Source organism: Pseudophryne corroboree, chromosome 9, assembly GCF_028390025.1.
Source record: "Pseudophryne corroboree isolate aPseCor3 chromosome 9, aPseCor3.hap2, whole genome shotgun sequence".
Classification (NCBI taxonomy): Eukaryota; Metazoa; Chordata; class Amphibia; order Anura; family Myobatrachidae; genus Pseudophryne; species Pseudophryne corroboree.
Window position 1 is genome coordinate 435,540,753 of NC_086452.1, and position 17,808 is coordinate 435,558,560.

Genomic DNA, 17,808 nt, shown 5'->3' on the forward strand with positions numbered 1-17,808 from the left:
ATCTGAATTAATGAAATATTCTTATTAAATACTTTGTTCTTTACATAGTTGAATGTGCTGACAACAAAATCACACAAAAATTATCAATGGAAATCAAATTTATTAACCCATGGAGGTCTGGATTTGGAGTCACATTCAAAATTAAAGTGCAAAAACACACTACAGGCTGATCCAACTTTGATGTAATGTCCTTAAAACAAGTCAAAATGAGGCTAAATAGTGTGTGTGGCCTCCACGTGCCTGTATGACCTCCCTACAACGCCTGGGCATGCTCCTGATGAGGTGGTGGATGGTCTCCTGAGGGATCTCCTCCCAGACCTGGACTAAAGCATCCGCCAACTCCTGGACAGTCTGTGGTGCAACGTGGCGTTGGTGGATGGAGCGAGACATGATGTCCCAGATGTGCTCAATTGGATTCAGGTCTGGGGAACGGGCGGGCCAGTCCATAGCATCAATGCCTTTGTCTTGCAGGAACTGCTGACACACTCCAGCCACATGAGGTCTAGCATTGTCTTGCATTAGGAGGAACCCAGGGCCAACCGCACCAGCATATGGTCTCGCAAAGGGTCTGAGGATCTCATCGCGGTACCTAATGGCAGTCAGGCTACCTCTGGCGAGCACATGTAGGGCTGTGCGGCCCCGCAAAGAAATGCCACCCCACACCATTACTGACCCACTGCCAAACCGGTCATTCTGGAGGATGTTGCAGGCAGCAGAACGTTTTCCTTGGCGTCTCCAGACTCTGTCACGTCTGTCACATGTGCTCAGTGAGAACCTGCTTTCATCTGTGAAGAGCACAGGGCGCCAGTGGCGAATTTGCCAATCTTGGTGTTCTCTGGCAAATGCCAAACGTCCTGCACGGTGTTGGGCTGTAAGCACAACCCCCCACCTGTGGACGTCGGGCCCTCATACCACCCTCATGGAGTCTGTTTTTGTTCGTTTGAGTAGACACATGCACATTTGTGGCTTGCTGGAGGTCATTTTGCAGGGCTCTGGCAATGCTCCTCCTGGTCCTCCTTGCACAAAGGCGGAGGTAGCAGTCCTGCTGCTGGGTTGTTGCCCTCCTACGGCCTCGTCCACATCTCCTGATGTACTGGCCTGTCTCCTGGTAGCGCCTCCATGCTCTGGACACTACGCTGACAGACACAGCAAACCTTCTTGCCACAGCTCGCATTGATGTGCCATCCTGGATGAGCTGCACTGCCTGAGCCACTTGTGTGGGTTGTAAACTCCGTCTCATGCTACCACTAGAGTGAAAGCACCGCCAGCTTTCAAAAGTGACCAAAACATCAGCCAGAAAGCATAGGAGCTGAGAAGTGGTCTGTGGTCACCACCTGCAGAACAACTCCTTTATTGGGGGTGTCTTGCTAATTGCCTATAATTTCCACCTGTTGTCTATTCCATTTGCACAACAGCATGTGAAATTGATTGTCAATCAGTGTTGCTTCCTAAGTGGACAGTTAGATTTCACAGAAGTGTGATTGACTTGGAGTCACATTGGGGTAAATTTACTAAGATTCGTGTTTTCCCGTTTGAGGTCAAAGTTCAATCACGAATGACATCGAAAGTGTAAATATGCAACTTTTTGAATTGATTACGACTAATTTACTAAGCTGCCGTATTCTGCATTTTCGGGTTTTCCGATGTCGATGTCATTCGTTTTTTTAGGCAGTGTTTTACGTGAGTGACTTGTAAAACACTGCCGACTTTAATACAATGAATCTCGGCCGGATCTGAGAGATCCGTGCTGGGCTTCATTGTGCACTTTGTTAAAAAAAAAAATAAAGTTTAAATGTAAAAAAAAAATTGCGTGGGGTCCCCCCTCCTAAGGCAAACCAGCCTCGGGCTCTTTGAGCCGATCCTGGTTGCAGAAATATGGGAAAAAAATGGACAGGGGTTCCCTCATATTTAAGCAACCAGCATCGGGCTCTGCGCCTGGTCCTGGTTCCAAAAATACGGGGGACAAAAAGAGACAATAAAGACATTACACACACACCTTGACAGTATAACTTTAATACATCCATCCACACCTCCATATACACATACTTACCTTATGTTCCCACGCAGGTCGGTCCTCTTCTCCAGTAGAATCCATGGTGTACCTGTAGAAAAAATTATACTCACATAATCCAGTGTTTTCGGCTCCTCGGTAACTCCTTTTGTAATCCACGTACTTGAAAAAATAAAAAAACGAATACCCGACCACGAACTGAAAGGGGACCCATGTTTTCACATGGGCCCCCTTTCCCCGAATGCCAGAAACCCACTCTGACTGATGTCTAAGTGGGTTTCCTCAGCCAATCAGGGAGCGCCACGTTGTAGCACCCTCCTGATCGGCTGTGTGCTCCTGTACTGTCTGACAGGCGGCATACGGCAGTGTTACAATGTAGCGCCTATGCGCTCCATTGTAACCAATGGTGGGAACTTTCTGCTCAGCAGTGAGGTCACTTTCGGTCAACCGCTGACCTGACAGTTCCCACCATTGGTTACAATGGAGCGCATAGGCGCTACATTGTAACACTGCCGTGTGCCGCCTGTCATACAGTACAGGAACACACAGCCAATCAGGAGGGTGCTACAATCCCTTTCAGTTCGTGGTCGGGTATTCTTTTTTTTATTTTTTCAAGTACGTTGATTACAAAAGGAGTTACCGAGGAGCCTTCAACCATGGATTATGTGAGTATAATTTTTTCAACAGGTACACCATGGATTCTACTGGAGAAGAGGACCGACCTGCGTGGGAACATAAGGTAAGTATGTGTATATGGAGGTGTGGATGGATGTATTAAAGTTATACTGTCAAGGTGTGTATGTAATGTCTTTATTGTGGTATTTTTTTAGTAGTAGTACTACAGGTACCAGCGGGCCCATTTTTCCGCCGCATGCTGGTACTTGTGGTTCTCCAAGTACCAGCTTGCGGGGGAGGCTTGCTCGGCCTTGTAGTACTGCTACTAAAAACAATATCAAACACTTATCACAAAGGCTATCAGCCCCCCATCCGCAGCCCATTGGATGGGGGGGACAGCCTCGGGCTTCACCCCTGGCCCTTGGGTGGCTGGGGGGGGGCCCCTTGATTGAAGGGGTCCCCACTCCCCCAGGGTACCCCGGCCAGGGGTGACTAGTTGGATATTTGATGCCACGGCCGCAAGGCACTGTATAAAAGTGACCCCCGGCTGTGGCATTATCTGTCCAGCTAGTGGAGCCCGGTGCTGGTTTCAAAAATACGGGGGACCCCTACTCTTCTTGTCCCCCGTATTTTTGGAACCAGGACCAGGCGCAGAGCCCGATGCTGGTTGCTTAAATATGGGGGAACCCCTGTCCATTTTTTCCCCATATTTCTGCAACCAGGATCGGCTCAAAGAGCCCGAGGCTGGTTTGCCTTAGGAGGGGGGACCCCACGCAATTTTTTTTCTGTAAATTTAGAACATTTCACCCCCCTTCCCACTGAAAAACATGCACGGATCTCATGGATCCGTGCATGCCTATACAAACACGGGATAAAAAAGCAGGTCTATTTTTTTTTAGCACTTTTTCACGATTTGTATTTTATCACGGCAGTGTTTGGCTATTGTCGGCAGTGTTTGTGTTTTGCACTTTTTAGTAAATTCCCGATTTCTAGCAAATTGCAGGCGTATTTGACTGATGGTGTATTGATTCGTGATTTTTTTCCTAGGACTTCCAAAATATTACGAATGCCCTCATCACTGCCGTGATTTTTGCTTAGTAAATTACCGAGATGACACTTTGATGAAAAAACGGCATCTCGGTCAAAATCGGGACCTTAGTAAATATACCCCATTGTGTTGTTTAAGTGTTCCCTTTATTTTTTTGAGCAGTGTATATATATATATATATATATATATATATATATAGAAAAAAAAGACAGAGGGGGCGCTTCATAGTGCAGTAAAGTTTTAATTCATAAAAGCACAGAACTCTTGTTAAAATCACAACGTTATTGCTCGTACCAAAACAACCTCCGCTGTGGGCTTAATACCACATGATTTGTGTTTCAAATCATAATTTCCAATAAAGAAAGGAACACTAGTGCTTTCACTCCCTATTTTTCATAGGAGCAGTGATTTTAAGGTCTTAAAGTGAAAAAGACTGATCCCTGTTGCAATTTACTGAGCGCACCTGATTATCTTTTTATATGTTTTTTTATATATATATATATATATATATATTATAGTTCACGCTTCCATAATGGAGCTGTAATATAGCCCCACATGTAAAGAAATAGGCGTCACTCCTTGCTTCCTATGAAAAAAATGTGTATTGTTTAAATAAAGGGCAGATGTACCAACCTGTTGTGGCACATACTAACATACTAGGTGATTCATCGCGCCCTACGGGCGCTCTTCACACCGGCATAAGGGCTACGCCCCCTTAACCCTTGCACACCCTTGTGGCATGCAATATTGTTATTATATGGAGTATTACATCCAATCATAATTGTGTGAGTGGTTAAATATTGCACGGACAAAGGGCGTGCAATGGTTAAGGGGTGGAAGGCCCTTGCAATGGCGTGAACAGCGCACGCAAGGCCTGGTGAATCACCTAGTAGGTGCTTTGGTTGGGGGAGTAGGGGGTGCGGGGAAGAGGCGGATGGGATCCTGGGGTGCCACGGGAGGGGCGGTTGCAGTGGTGCCGCAGGTGGAGGAGGGTGCGTGGGTGCTGTGGGTGGTGGTCCGGAGCCGCTACGGTTGGGGGAATAGCAGTTGCGGGGTTGCGCCGGGTGGGGGAGGGGCGGATGCGGTGGTGCGGTGGGAGGAACGGGTGCAGGGTCACTGCGGGTGGGGGTCCGGAGATATCGCGGGTGCTGGAGGGGGTATGTGGGGGTGCCGCGAATGGGGCCCAGAGGTACTGTGAGTGGGGGAGGGTTAGGTAATGCTTATCCTGCTTCTCCTTCTGTCAGGTGTCAACTGACCGTTTTCAGGGAGTGTCAATCACTCTGCGGCTGCCTGTGCGACTGTAAAGCATCGCTAGACCCTGTGTAAAACTACATCGTTCGTTGTAATAGTATGCCGCACGTGCGCATTGTGCTGCATACGCATGCGCAGAGGTGCTGAGTTTTTGCCTGATCGCTGCACAGTGAACGAATGCAGCTAGCGATCAACTTGGAATGACCCCCATAGGAGGCTGCAGTAAAAGAATTGTTTTTTCCCCTATCTACAGCACAGACTTGCTGCAGATGCAGTGACATACCCACCAGCTGCACCTTTTTGACAGGTACAGTCCCTTTTTTTATGGTCTGTACCGTTTTTTGACTCTCCAAGCTTCCATTGAAAGTATAGGAAAAGGGGCGTGGCCACGCCGCTGTACCCGTGGCCACGCCCCCTTTTCGAATTTGCATCAATGTTTATGTGTAAATTTTTGGAGGGTATGATGCTGCAGATGCAGTGGGACTATTTTGGGGTGTGGGGCTGGAGATGCAGCTCCATCAGTCCCATTACTAATCCTGCTCTGTGAAAACACAGCAGGCAAAGGGCAGAGCCTCCCATTGGATGTAACCTGTGTGGGAGGGTGTTTCTCGCCCAATCAGCTGTGGACTGGGTGTGATAGACCTGCCACTAACCCAATGAGAGCACCTAGCCACGCCCAGCGTTAGAGACCCAGGCACAGAATCACAGGGCTATTATATAGGAGATGCCATTAGTGTTGCAAAGGGAAAGTTCTTGCGATCAGAGCTGTCCTTCCTGATGCACTGCGGCTGCTGGACTACCGGGTCTATGAATGCGCAGACCAGTGGCGGCTGGGAGGATTCTATGACAGAACCTTCTCCACATCGCATTGCGGAAGCTGGAGTTACCCAGGCAAACGGAGGTAAGTACATACGAAAATGAGGTAAAAACCCCTTAAAACAGAGTTTTTACTGCATTTTCAATTTAGTACATCCCACCCAAAGTACATAGTATCAGTCAAAGTTTTAAGGTCTTAACACCTTTTCATCAGGACACAGAATAGTGCAATAACATATGTATGTATCAGTGGCGTACGGTGAGGTCAGTGGCTGGTGAGGCATGCCCGCTACCACCACTATAGCTGGCACCAGTGCCAGCTACTGTGCTGCCACCCACGCCAGCTGCCAATGCCTGCTAAAGTCACCACCAGCTACGGCCCCCACCGCTAATTTCCAGTCCGATGCCACTGCCAATGCCCGCGAAGTATGGGTAGCAAAGGTGCCCGGGGTTAAGGAGAGCAGCGAAGAGTCTGCCTGGAAGTATGGAAGCGGGATTACAGCTGCAGGCCCCTTATACCCCGGCACAGATGCAGTAATCACCCCCCCTCCCCTTATACCCCGGCACAGATGCAGTATTCACCTCCCCTCCTCTTATACCCTGTCACACACACACTATACACCCCCTCCCATTACACCTCGGCACACATGCAGTAATTACCCCCCCTCCCCTTATACCATGGCACAGATGCAGTATTCACCTCCCCTCTTCTTATACCTTGGCACACACGGAGTATACACCCCCCTCCCCTTAAACCCCGGCACACACGCAGTAATTACCCCTCCTCCCCTTATACCCCGTCACACACACACACTATACACCCCCTCCCATTACACCCCGGCACACATGCAGTAATTACCCCCCCCCTCCCCTTATACCCCGTCACACACACACTATACACCCCCTCCCATTACACCCCGGCACACATGCAGTAATTACCCCCCCTCCCCTTACACCCCGGCACACACGGAGTAATCACCCCCTTCCTCCCCTTATACCCCGGCACACACGCAGTATACAACCCCCCCCCCCCCTTACACCCTGGCACACACGCAGTAATTACCCCCATCCCCTTATACCCCGGCACACATGCAGTATACACCCCCCCTCCTCTTATACCCTGGCACACACACAGTATACACCCCCCCCCTTACACCTGGCATACATGCAGTAATTACCCCCCTCCCCTTATACCCTGGCACACACGTAGCAACTAGCAAACCACCCTTCCTCCCCTTATACCCCAGCACATAGCCACATATCAGCTAATCTCCCCCCGCCCAACCCCTTTTCCCGCTGGACATGGAGCCATTGCCCTCCCCCCCCCTTCATCACAGTGTGCTCTTCTCCATGCTGAGCTTTGCTGTGTACAGACCATGGGCTGCCTGTAGCTCTGAAACACAGAGCGCAAGGCAGCCCATGGCCAATACACAGCAGCGTTCAGCACGGACACCGGGAGATGGCCGTGCTGCTAGTACAACGGCAAGGCGGAGCAGCCGATGGTAGTGGAGGCTCAACTCTCGAGTACTGTATGTCCGAGTATGTCCACCCCCCCCCCCCCCCCGTTTGTGATGCCGGCACTCACCTGGAATGGCCAATCCTGGCGGCAGCGAGAGCAGCTACCCCCGTCTTCCAGCGGCAATGAGATGTGAGCAGGAGCAGTGAAGTGGTGGGTTGGACCAGGGAGAGCTCCGAACCAGTTTATCACTCTCCAAGCGAAGATGCATCTAGCCCTAGATAATAGATAGGGTGGAGTTCTCCATTTTATAGAGTGTGCTTAATAATTGATTCCTGGAAACTGATTGGTTACCATCTGCAACTTCTCCATCTGTCCTCTTTAGAAGGTTTGATACATCTCTCCCATGGTACGCAGGAATAGTGTTCAAAGATGGGGGTGTGGATCCGCACTAGTCATTTATTGTAATAATATATTTGAATGTGTATACAACCAATATAGCTACTGTTAGAAAACTGTATGAAAAGCAGTATATTATTGGCGGTGCTCCCAAATGTTTTGTAGGTTAGACTACAATCGAAAAGGGAAAGACAAAAAATACTGTTTTGGGAGCACTCCTTATTGATGATAAAAATGAGTATATAAGAAAAATGAAATATCAGGTAGATGCTGAGTTTCTAAATCTTAACCTTTATTTCTCTAACGTCCTAGTGGATGCTGGGGACTCCGTCAGGACCATGGGGATTAGCGGCTCCGCAGGAGACAGGGCACAAAAAGTAAGCTTTTAGGATCACATGGTGTGTACTGGCTCCTCCCCCTATGACCCTCCTCCAAGCCTCAGTTAGGTTTTTGTTCCCGTCCGAGCAGGGTGCAATCTAGGTGGCTCTCTTAAAGAGTTGCTTAGAAAAAGTTTTTAGATTCTTTATTTTCAGTGAGTCCTGCTGGCAACAGGCTCACTGCAACGAGGGACTTAGGGGAGAAGAAGTGAACTCACCTGCGTGCAGGATGGATTGGCTTCTTAGGCTACTGGACACCATTAGCTCCAGAGGGAGTCGGAACACAGGTCTCGCCCTGGGGTTCGTCCCGGAGCCGCGCCGCCGACCCCCCTTGCAGAAGCTGAAGATTGAAGAGGTCCGGAACCAGGCGGCAGAAGACTTTCAGTCTTCATCAGGTAGCGCACAGCACTGCAGCTGTGCGCCATTGTTGTCAGCACACTTCACACAGCGGTCACGGAGGGTGCAGGGCGCGGGGGGGGCGCCCTGGACAGCAATGTATAATACCTGTATGGCGAAAAATACATCACATATAGCCCTTGAGGCTATATGGATGTATTTAACCCCTGCCAGATATCACAAACTCCGGAGAAGAAGCCCGCCGAAAAGGGGGCGGGGCCTATTCTCCTCAGCACACAGCGCCATTTTCCCTCACAGAAATGCTGGTGGGAAGGCTCCCATGCTCTCCCCTGCACTGCACTACAGAAACAGGGTTAAAACAGAGAGGGGGGGCACTGATTTGGCGATATGAATATATATTAAATGCTATAAGGGAGGAACACTTATATAAAGGTTGTCCCTGTATAATTATAGCGTTTTGGTGTGTGCTGGCAAACTCTCCCTCTGTCTCCCCAAAGGGCTAGTGGGTCCTGTCCTCTATCAGAGCATTCCCTATGTGTGTGCTGTATGTCGGTACGTGTGTGTCGACATGTATGAGGAAAATGTTGGTGAGGAGGCGGAGCAAATTGCCTGTAATGGTGATGTCACTCTCTAGGGAGTCGACACCGGAATGGATGGCTTATTTATGGAATTACGTGATAATGTCAACACGCTGCAAGCCGGTTGACGACATGAGACGGCCGGCGATCAAATTAGTACCTGTCCAGGCGTCTCAAACACCGTCAGGGGCTGTAAAACGCCCATTTACCTCAGTCGGTCGACACAGACCCAGACACGGACACTGATTTCAGTGTCGACGGTGAAGAAACAAACGTATTTTCCTTTAGGGCCACACGTTAAGGGCAATGAAGGAGGTGTTACATATTTCTGATACTACAAGTACCACAAAAAAGGGTATTATGTGGGATGTGAAAAAACTACCTGTAGTTTTTCCTGAATCAGATAAATTAAATGAAGTGTGTGATGATGCGTGGGTTTCCCCCGATAGAAAATTATTGGCGGTATACCCTTTCCCGCCAGAAGTTAGGGCGCGTTGGGAAACACCCCTTAGGGTGGATAAGGCACTCACATGCTTATCAGAACAAGTGGCGGTACCATCTACAGATAGGGCCGTACTTAAGGAGCCAGCTGATAGGAGGCTGGAAAATATCCTAAAAAGTATACACACACATGCTGGTGTTATACTGCGACCAGCGATCGCCTCAGCCTGGATGTGCAGAGCTGAGGTGGCTTGGTCGGATTCCCTGACTAAAAATATTGATACCCTTGACAGGGACAGTATTTTATTGACTATAGAGCATTTAAAGGATGCATTTCTATATATGCGAGATGCGCAGAGGGATATTTGCACTCTGGCATCAAGAGTAAATGCGATGTCCATATCTGCAAGAAGATGTTTATGGACACGACAGTGGTCAGGTGATGCAGATTCCAAACGGCACAAAGATGTATTGCCGTATAAAGGGGAGGAGTTATTTGGGGTCGGTCCATGGGACCTGGTGGCCACGGCAACTGCTGGAAAATCCACCGTTTTTTACCCTAAGTCACATCTCTGCAGAAAAAGACACCGTCTTTTCAGCCTCAGTCCTTTCGTCCCTATAAGAGTCATATCTGCCCAGGGATAGAGGAAAGGGAAGAAGACTGCAGCAGGCAGCCCATTCCCAGGAACAGAAGCCCTCCACCGCTTCTACCAAGTTATCAGCATGACGCTAGGACCGTACAGGACCCCTGGATCCTACAAGTAGTATCCAAGGGGTACAGATTGGAATGTCGAGACGTTTCCCCCTCGCAGGTTCCTGTAGTCTGCTGTACCAATGTCTCCCTCCGACAGGGAGGCAGTATTGAAAACAATTCACAAGCTGTATTCCCAGCAGGTGATAATAAAATTACCCCTCCTACAACAGGGAAAGGGGTATTATTCCACACTATATTGTGGTACTGAAGCCAGAAGGCTAGGTGAGACCTATTCTAAATCTGAAATATTTGAACACTTACAAAGGTTCAAATCCAGATGGAGTCACTCAGAGCAGTGATAGCGAACCGGGAAGAAGGGGACTATATGGTGTCCCGGGACATCAGGGATGCTTACCTCCATGTCCCAAAATTTGCCTTTCTCACCAAGGGTATCTCAGGTTCGTGGTACAGAACTGTCACTATCAGTTTCAGACGATGCCGTTGGATTGTCCAAGGCACCCCGGGTCCTTACCAAGGTAATGACCGAAATGAGGATTCGTCTTCAAAGAAAATGGACGACCTCCTGATAAGAACAAGGTCCAGAGAACAGTTGGAGGTCGGAGTAGCACTATCTCAAGTAGTTCTACGACAACACGGGTGGATTCTAAATATTCCAAAACCGCAGTTGTTCCGACGACACGTCTGCTGGTCCTAGGGATGATTCTGGACACAGTCCAGAAAAAGGTGTTTCTCCCAGAGGAGAAAGCCAGGGAGTTATCCGAGCTAATCGGGATCCTCCTAAAACCAGGAAAAGTGTCAGTGCATCATTGCACAAGAGTCCTGGTAAAAATGGTGGCTTATTACGAAGCGATTCCATTCGGCAGATTTCACGCAAGAACTCTTCAGTGGGATCTGCTGGACAAATGGTCCGGATCGCATCTTCAGATGCATCAGCGGATAACCCTATATCCAAGGACAAGGGTGTCTCTCCTGTGGTGATTACAGAGTGCTCATCTTCTAGAGGGCCGTAGATTCGGCATTCAGGATTGGATGCTGGTGACCACGGAGGCCAGCCTGAGAGGCTGGGGAACAGTCACACAGGGGAAAAAATTTCCAGGGAGTGTGATCAAGTCTGGAGAATTCTCTCCACATAAATATACTGGAGCTAAGAGCAAATTTATAATGCTCTAAACTTAGCAAGACCTCTGCTTCAAGGTCAGCCGGTATTGATCCAGTGGGATAACATCACGGCAGTCGCCCACGTAAACAGAAAGGGCGGCACAAGAAGCAGGAGGGCAGTGGCAAAACTGCAAGGATTTTTCGCTAGGCGGAAAATCATGTGATAGCACTGTCAGCAGTGTTCATTCCGGGAGTGGACGACTGGGAAGCAGACTTCCTCAGCAGGCACGACCTCCACCCGGGAGAGTGGGAACTTCATAGGGAAGTTTTCCGCATGATTGTGAACCGTTGGGAAAGACCAAAGGTGGACATGATGGCGTCCCGCCCGAACAAAAAACGGGACAGGTATTGCGCCAGGTCACGAGACCTTCAGGCGATAGCTGTGGATGTCCTGGTAACACCGTGGGTGTAACAGTCGGTGTATGTGTTCCCTCCTCTGCTTCTCATAACCAAGGTATTGAGAATTATAAGACGTAGAGGAGTAAGAACTATACTCGTGGCTCCGGATTGGCCAAGAGGGACTTGGTACCCGGAACTTCAAGAGATGCTCATAGAGGACTAATGGCCTCAGGAGCTAAGAAGGGACTTGCTTCAGTAAGTACCATGTCTGTTCCAAGACTTACCACGGCTGCGTTTGACGGCATGGCGGTTGAACGCCGGATTCTAAGGGAAAAGGCATTCCGGAAGAGGTCATACCTACCCTGGTCAAAGCCAGGAAGGAGGTGACCGCACAACGTTATCACCACATGTGGTGAAAATATGTTGCGTGGGTGAGGCCAGGAAGGCCCCACGAAGAAATTTCAACTAGGTCGATTTCTGCACTTCCTGAAAACAGGAGTGTCTATGAGCCTCAAATTGGGGTCCATTAAGGTTCAAGTTTCGGCCCTGTAGATTTTCTTCCAGAAAGAATTGGCTTCAGTTCCTGAAGTCCAGACATTTGTCAAGGGAGTATTGCATATACAGCCCCTTTTGTGCCTCCAGTGGCACCGTGGGATCTCAAAGTAGTGTTGGGATTCCTCAAATCATATTGGTTTGAACCGCTCAAATCTGTGGATTTGAAATATCTCACATGGAAAGTGACCATGCTGTTGGCCCTGGCCTCGGCCAGGCGATTGTCAGAATTGGCGGCTTTGTCTTACAAAAGCCCATATTTGATTTTCCATTCGGACGGGGCAGAACTTGGACTCGTCCCCAGTTTCTTCCTAAGGTGGTGTCAGCGTTTCACCTGAAACAACCTATTGTGGTGCCTGCGGCTACTAGGGACTTGGAGGACTCCAAGTTGCTAGACGTTGTCAGGGCCCTGAAAATATATATATATATATATATATATATATATATATAATTCCAGGATGGCTGGAGTCAGAAAGTCTGACTTGCTGTTTATATTGTATGCACCCAAAAAGCTGGGTGCTCCTGCTTCTAAGCAGACTATTGCTCGTTGGATTTGTAGTACAATTCAACTTGCACATTCTGTGGCAGGCCTGCCACAGCCAAAATCTGTAAATGCCCATTCCACAAGGAAGGTGGGCTCATCTTGGGCGGCTGCCCGAGGGGTCTCGGCTTTACAACTTTGCCGAGCAGCTACGTGGTCAGGCGGGAACACGTTTGTAAAATTCTACAAATTTGATACCCTGGCTGAGGAGGACCTGGAGTTCTCTCATTCGGTGCTGCAGAGTCATCCGCACTCTCCCGCCCGTTTGGGAGCTTGGTATAATCCCCATGGTCCTGACGGAGTCCCCAGCATCCACTAGGACGTTAGAGAAAATAAGATTTTACTTACCGATAAATCTATTTCTCATAGTCCGTAGTGGATGCTGGGCGCCCATCCCAAGTGCGGATTGTCTGCATTACTTGTACATAATTATTGTTACAAAAATCGGGTTATTATTGTTGTGGGCCATCTTTTCAGAGGCTCCTTCGTTGTTATCATACTGTTAACTGGGTTCAAATCACAGGTTGTACGGTGTGATTGGTGTGGCTGGTATGAGTCTTACCCGGGATTCAAGATCCTTCCTTATTGTGTACGCTCGTCCGGGCACAGTACCTAACTGAGGCTTGGAGGAGGGTCATAGGGGGAGGAGCCAGTACACACCATGTGATCCTAAAAGCTTACTTTTTGTGCCCTGTCTCCTGCGGAGCCGCTAATCCCCATGGTCCTGACGGAGTCCCCAGCATCCACTACGGACTATGAGAAATAGATTTATCGGTAAGTAAAATCTTATTTTTTCCCTATGGTAAAATAATCATAAAGTCATAAAACTTGATTGCCTTTTGAACAAATAGGGTTCAAGATCACAGTGTGAATATTTGGGTGAAATATTAATAAATTAGAGATTCCTATACAGTATTGGTACTACCAGGAATCATAAACAATCACTGTATAATTGGGAAATATTTGGTGAGCCGTGAGATGTTTGAAGAGAGTTTAAAGAGAAAAGGGCCAAGGAGAGAACCTTGGACTGTTTAAGATTTCCTCCTATAAAATTGCCCACGGTACCTGGTATTTCCAGGTGGTCTCCCATCCAAGTACTGACCAGGCCTTACCTGCTTAGCTTCCGAGATTGGACAAGATCGGGCGTATTCAGGATAGTATGGCCGTGGGCAAGTATTCATGGGGAGTGGAAGGAGGATAGACACTTTTGCTTTCTGTACTCACAACTCGGTCAGTTTTTGTACAAAACGAACCAATGCTTTCCAAATGAAAGGGTGTATGAAGATGTTCAGGGAGAGGAGTAGAGTCTGGTCGTTTAATGACCAGGGGTGAAGAAAGTAGTAAAATACACTTCTGCTTTCTATTGTAATGGTATATTTCACTGGAGTAAGCACTGGGCTTAAAACCAGACTGACCATTAACCAGATGAGAGAGTGATGAAAAGAAAGAAACAATTTAGAGAATCAGTTGCACAATTTGACAGTTTGTTATATGGTCACCCGGTCATTAGATTCAATTTGCTCGTATGGGGCATGTCTGACTCTAAAATATGGGTGGAGGATGATAGGAGGAGCTCAAAGCTGGCCCCCAAAAAATTTGATAAGAAGGAAAGTGATAAACTACAAGCCAACTAACTCCCGTCAATTTTCAAACAGGGCATGTGACATGGAAGTTAGGAGCTGATTGGCTGGTGCTTTTTCTTTAACCAGTTTATCACTCTCCAAGCGATGATGCATCTAGCCCTAGATGATAGATAGGGTGGAGTTCTCCAGTTATAATAATCTTGTTCCTTTCATAGGAGAAGATGTAGCAAGCCTTTTTATAGGACAGGTAGATAAGTTACCCATAGCAACCAATCAGCAAGCAACCTTTCATTTTATAGAGTGTGCTTAATAATTGATTCCTGGAAGCTGATTGGTGACAATGTGCAACTTCTCCATCTGTCCACTTTAGAAGGTTTGATACATCTCTCCCATGGTACGAAGGAATAGTGAACATAAGAGATAAGCGATATCGCCATAGTAATGTAATACATAATATAAGTGTTGCAAAGGATGGTTTCAAACTATTGAAATTCCCAGAGTTTAATGAAAAGACAAGGTTGGAGAAATATGGGAAAATGTCCTGATGTATTTGCATTAATCATCTTAAATTTGTGAAGTTTTACAAATTCATCAAGTGCACCCATCATGTGTGACTATCTGCCGCCCTCTCCTATCAATCAGCAATAATATTTGATGCTAGAGTGTAACTAATAAACATATAAATCATAGTAACACAAGTAATCACACTGTGGCTTCTGCCTTCAGACATCATCAATAGAATAAATCTCGTTTAATTTATTAGATTCATTTAACAATGAAGAGTACATATATAGTCCCTGGAGTTTTCACACTTGCAGCTTGCAGGCTCTTTATGCTTAATAGATATTCATACCTAATTGGGAGCAGTGATTATCTCTTCCCCAGAGACCTAACCATCTTGATGCTAATACAGATTTAGGCAAAACCCTTCAAATAAACTCTTCAGTTAAGTACAATTAAACATTTTTTGTCCAATTGCAGGGTCATTTCATATAACCTTCTGCAGGTAATTAAGGATTCAGCTTACGGTTACTGGAAATTTGTAGTTAAGAGACATAAAAATGTGTCGCTACATTTTTTCATGTAAACAGAATATAGCCAGTGATCACTAAGGGGTCTATTTATTAACATTATTTTTACTAAAATAACGTGAAAAGGTTTTTTTTTCACACCCTTTTCACATTATTTTAGTATCAGCTGAATGTATTAAAGGGTATTTGGAGCAGTTTTCATGATAAACTGCTCCAAACCCTTTTTTCACTTTTTTTTTTTTGTAACCCACATCGCATTCCCCATACTTATTATAATGGGAAATGTGATGTGGCCAAATTTACAAAAAAATAATAATTAAAAAATAACGCAGTGTGCCCTGTGATAATCTTGCCAGCTCACAGGGCAGCACTGCAATAATGTGGCATTTGCCCAGCTTTCTCTGCCCCTCGCAGAGAAAGCTGAGTGGGACCCGGCAGAGTGATCAGCTATGTGTGTCCGATGGACACACAAGCTGATCACAGTGTAAAAAGTAAAAATAAAAAGTAAAAAATTACAAAAAACCATAGTCGCCTGTCCAGGGAGCCGGTGTCCGCTGCCCCGGTGAGCGCTGCCGGGCGCTGGGTCCCCCATGTGCTGCAATGTGACCCCGGTGCAGTAAAGTGACGCTGCAAAGTGGCAGTGCACTTTACAGCACCAAGGGTCACTTCGGGCGCACAGGATCCGGCGCCGGGCAGCCCAGCAGAAGCAGCGCGGACCGGCTCCCTGGACTGGTGAGTATATTGATCTTCTTGGGGAGGTCCGTGGTGCGCGGGGGTAGTTGCGATGGGGGTTGCGACCGGGCGGCGGTGGTAGCGGCGTTGTCAGCGGGGGTGCCGCATACACAGCAGGACATCGGGGTTTTTACGAAAAATACCCCGATGATGCTGCGGAGTGTCATCGCAGGGACAGAGCTTGACTGCAAGCTCTGTCCCTGCACACGATAAATTATACATCCCTGCGATGTAATCAATTATCGCAGTGCGAGTTTTGGCGATTTTATCACCTGTCATCCGCATCCTGGATGCGGATGGTGATAAATAGGCCCCTAAATCTCATTCACTCATCAAAACTAAATAAAGTCTTTGCATGTTTCTTCTCAATATGGGGCTTATTTATCAAACAATATTTGCAGGATATTTCCTGAAAACAGTCATTTTCAAGGATACCTGCAAATATTTAGTATCCCCAGTATGTGGATTGTTATAAATATGCCCCTATACCTTAATATTATTATTATCTTTTATTTATATGGCGCCACATGGGATCCGCAGCGCCCAATTACAGAGTAAACAAATAAGTAAAACATGAAAACAGTGACTTACAATGTAATACAATATAGGACAAGTACAGGTTATATAAACATAGCTGCGTCAGTAAACAGCACTGAAGTAAGTATCAGGGTGGCAGAAAACCAAGGGATTTGGTGCCATCAAAGGGAGTATTGAAAAGAAGATAGGTTAAGTACGAGACGTAAAATCACATGAGGGAAGGGGGCCCTGCTCATGAAAGCTTACATTCTAAAGGGCAGGGGCACACAGACATGGGTGACACAGATGGGGTAGAAAGTAAACGTGGGCCACAGAGGGCTTAGGATGAGAAAAGGCAGGCGGAAGAGTGGGTCTGAAGTTTTGTAGAGAGAGGGAAAGTTTGAGTGGTAGAGGTAGAGAATTCCAGAGAAAGGGAGCAGTACGTGCAAAATCTTGAAGGTAGGAATGGGAGGAGGTAATCAGTAGGAACAGAGCAAAGAGGGCAGACGGGAGTGTAAAGAGAGATAAGGTCAGACATGTAACTGGGAGAGGAGTGGGTGAGGGCTTTGTAAGTGAATGTGAGAAGCTTGAAATGGATTCGGAAGGGAATCCAGTGAAGGGCTAGTAAGGTAGGGGCAGTGGATGTAGTGCGTTTGGTGAGGAAGATGATCCGGGCAACAGCTTTGAGGATAGATTGGAGTGGAGAGAGGTATGTGTTAGGGATGCCAGTCAGGAGGAGATTACAGTAGTCCAGTCTGGAGATGACCAGTGAGTGGATAAGGGTCTTAGTGGCATCCTGGGTGAGAAAGGGTCTGATCCTGGAAATATTTCTGAGATGAAAATGACAGGTTTGTGAGAGGTGCTGAATGTGTGGTTTGAAGGAGAGGGAGGGGTCAAGGATTACTCCAATACAGCACTCATGAGGGCTAGAGGACATACAGTAGTAGTGCCATCATTAGATAATGAAATTATGAGTGGTAAGGTCAGGGCCGGTGCTAGGGTGTTCGGCGCCCTCCTGCAAACTATCAATTTTGCGCCTCTCTACAAATACATATGTGACTGATCTCATCCTCAGAGCTGTAACTAGACATTTTGGTGCCCCCCCCCCCCCCCCCTCAAGATCCATAAATATACGGTCATAAAAAGATTACCTATAATATAGGGGCGTAAAACAATTATGATGCACAGTAGTCTCCATTATTCAAAATTACACCACACAATAGTACCACTTGCATACATTACGCCAGGTAGTGCCCCTTATATTCATTACGCCAGATACAGCCCCCTTTTAC

The 17,808-nt window shown here is 47.3% G+C and overlaps 1 pseudogene; it reads right to left on the reverse strand.

The window, feature by feature from the left end:
* Positions 1-13,707: 13,707 nt before the first annotated feature.
* Positions 13,708-13,825, reverse strand: LOC134961395 (5S ribosomal RNA; annotated as a pseudogene).
* Positions 13,826-17,808: the final 3,983 nt, after the last annotated feature.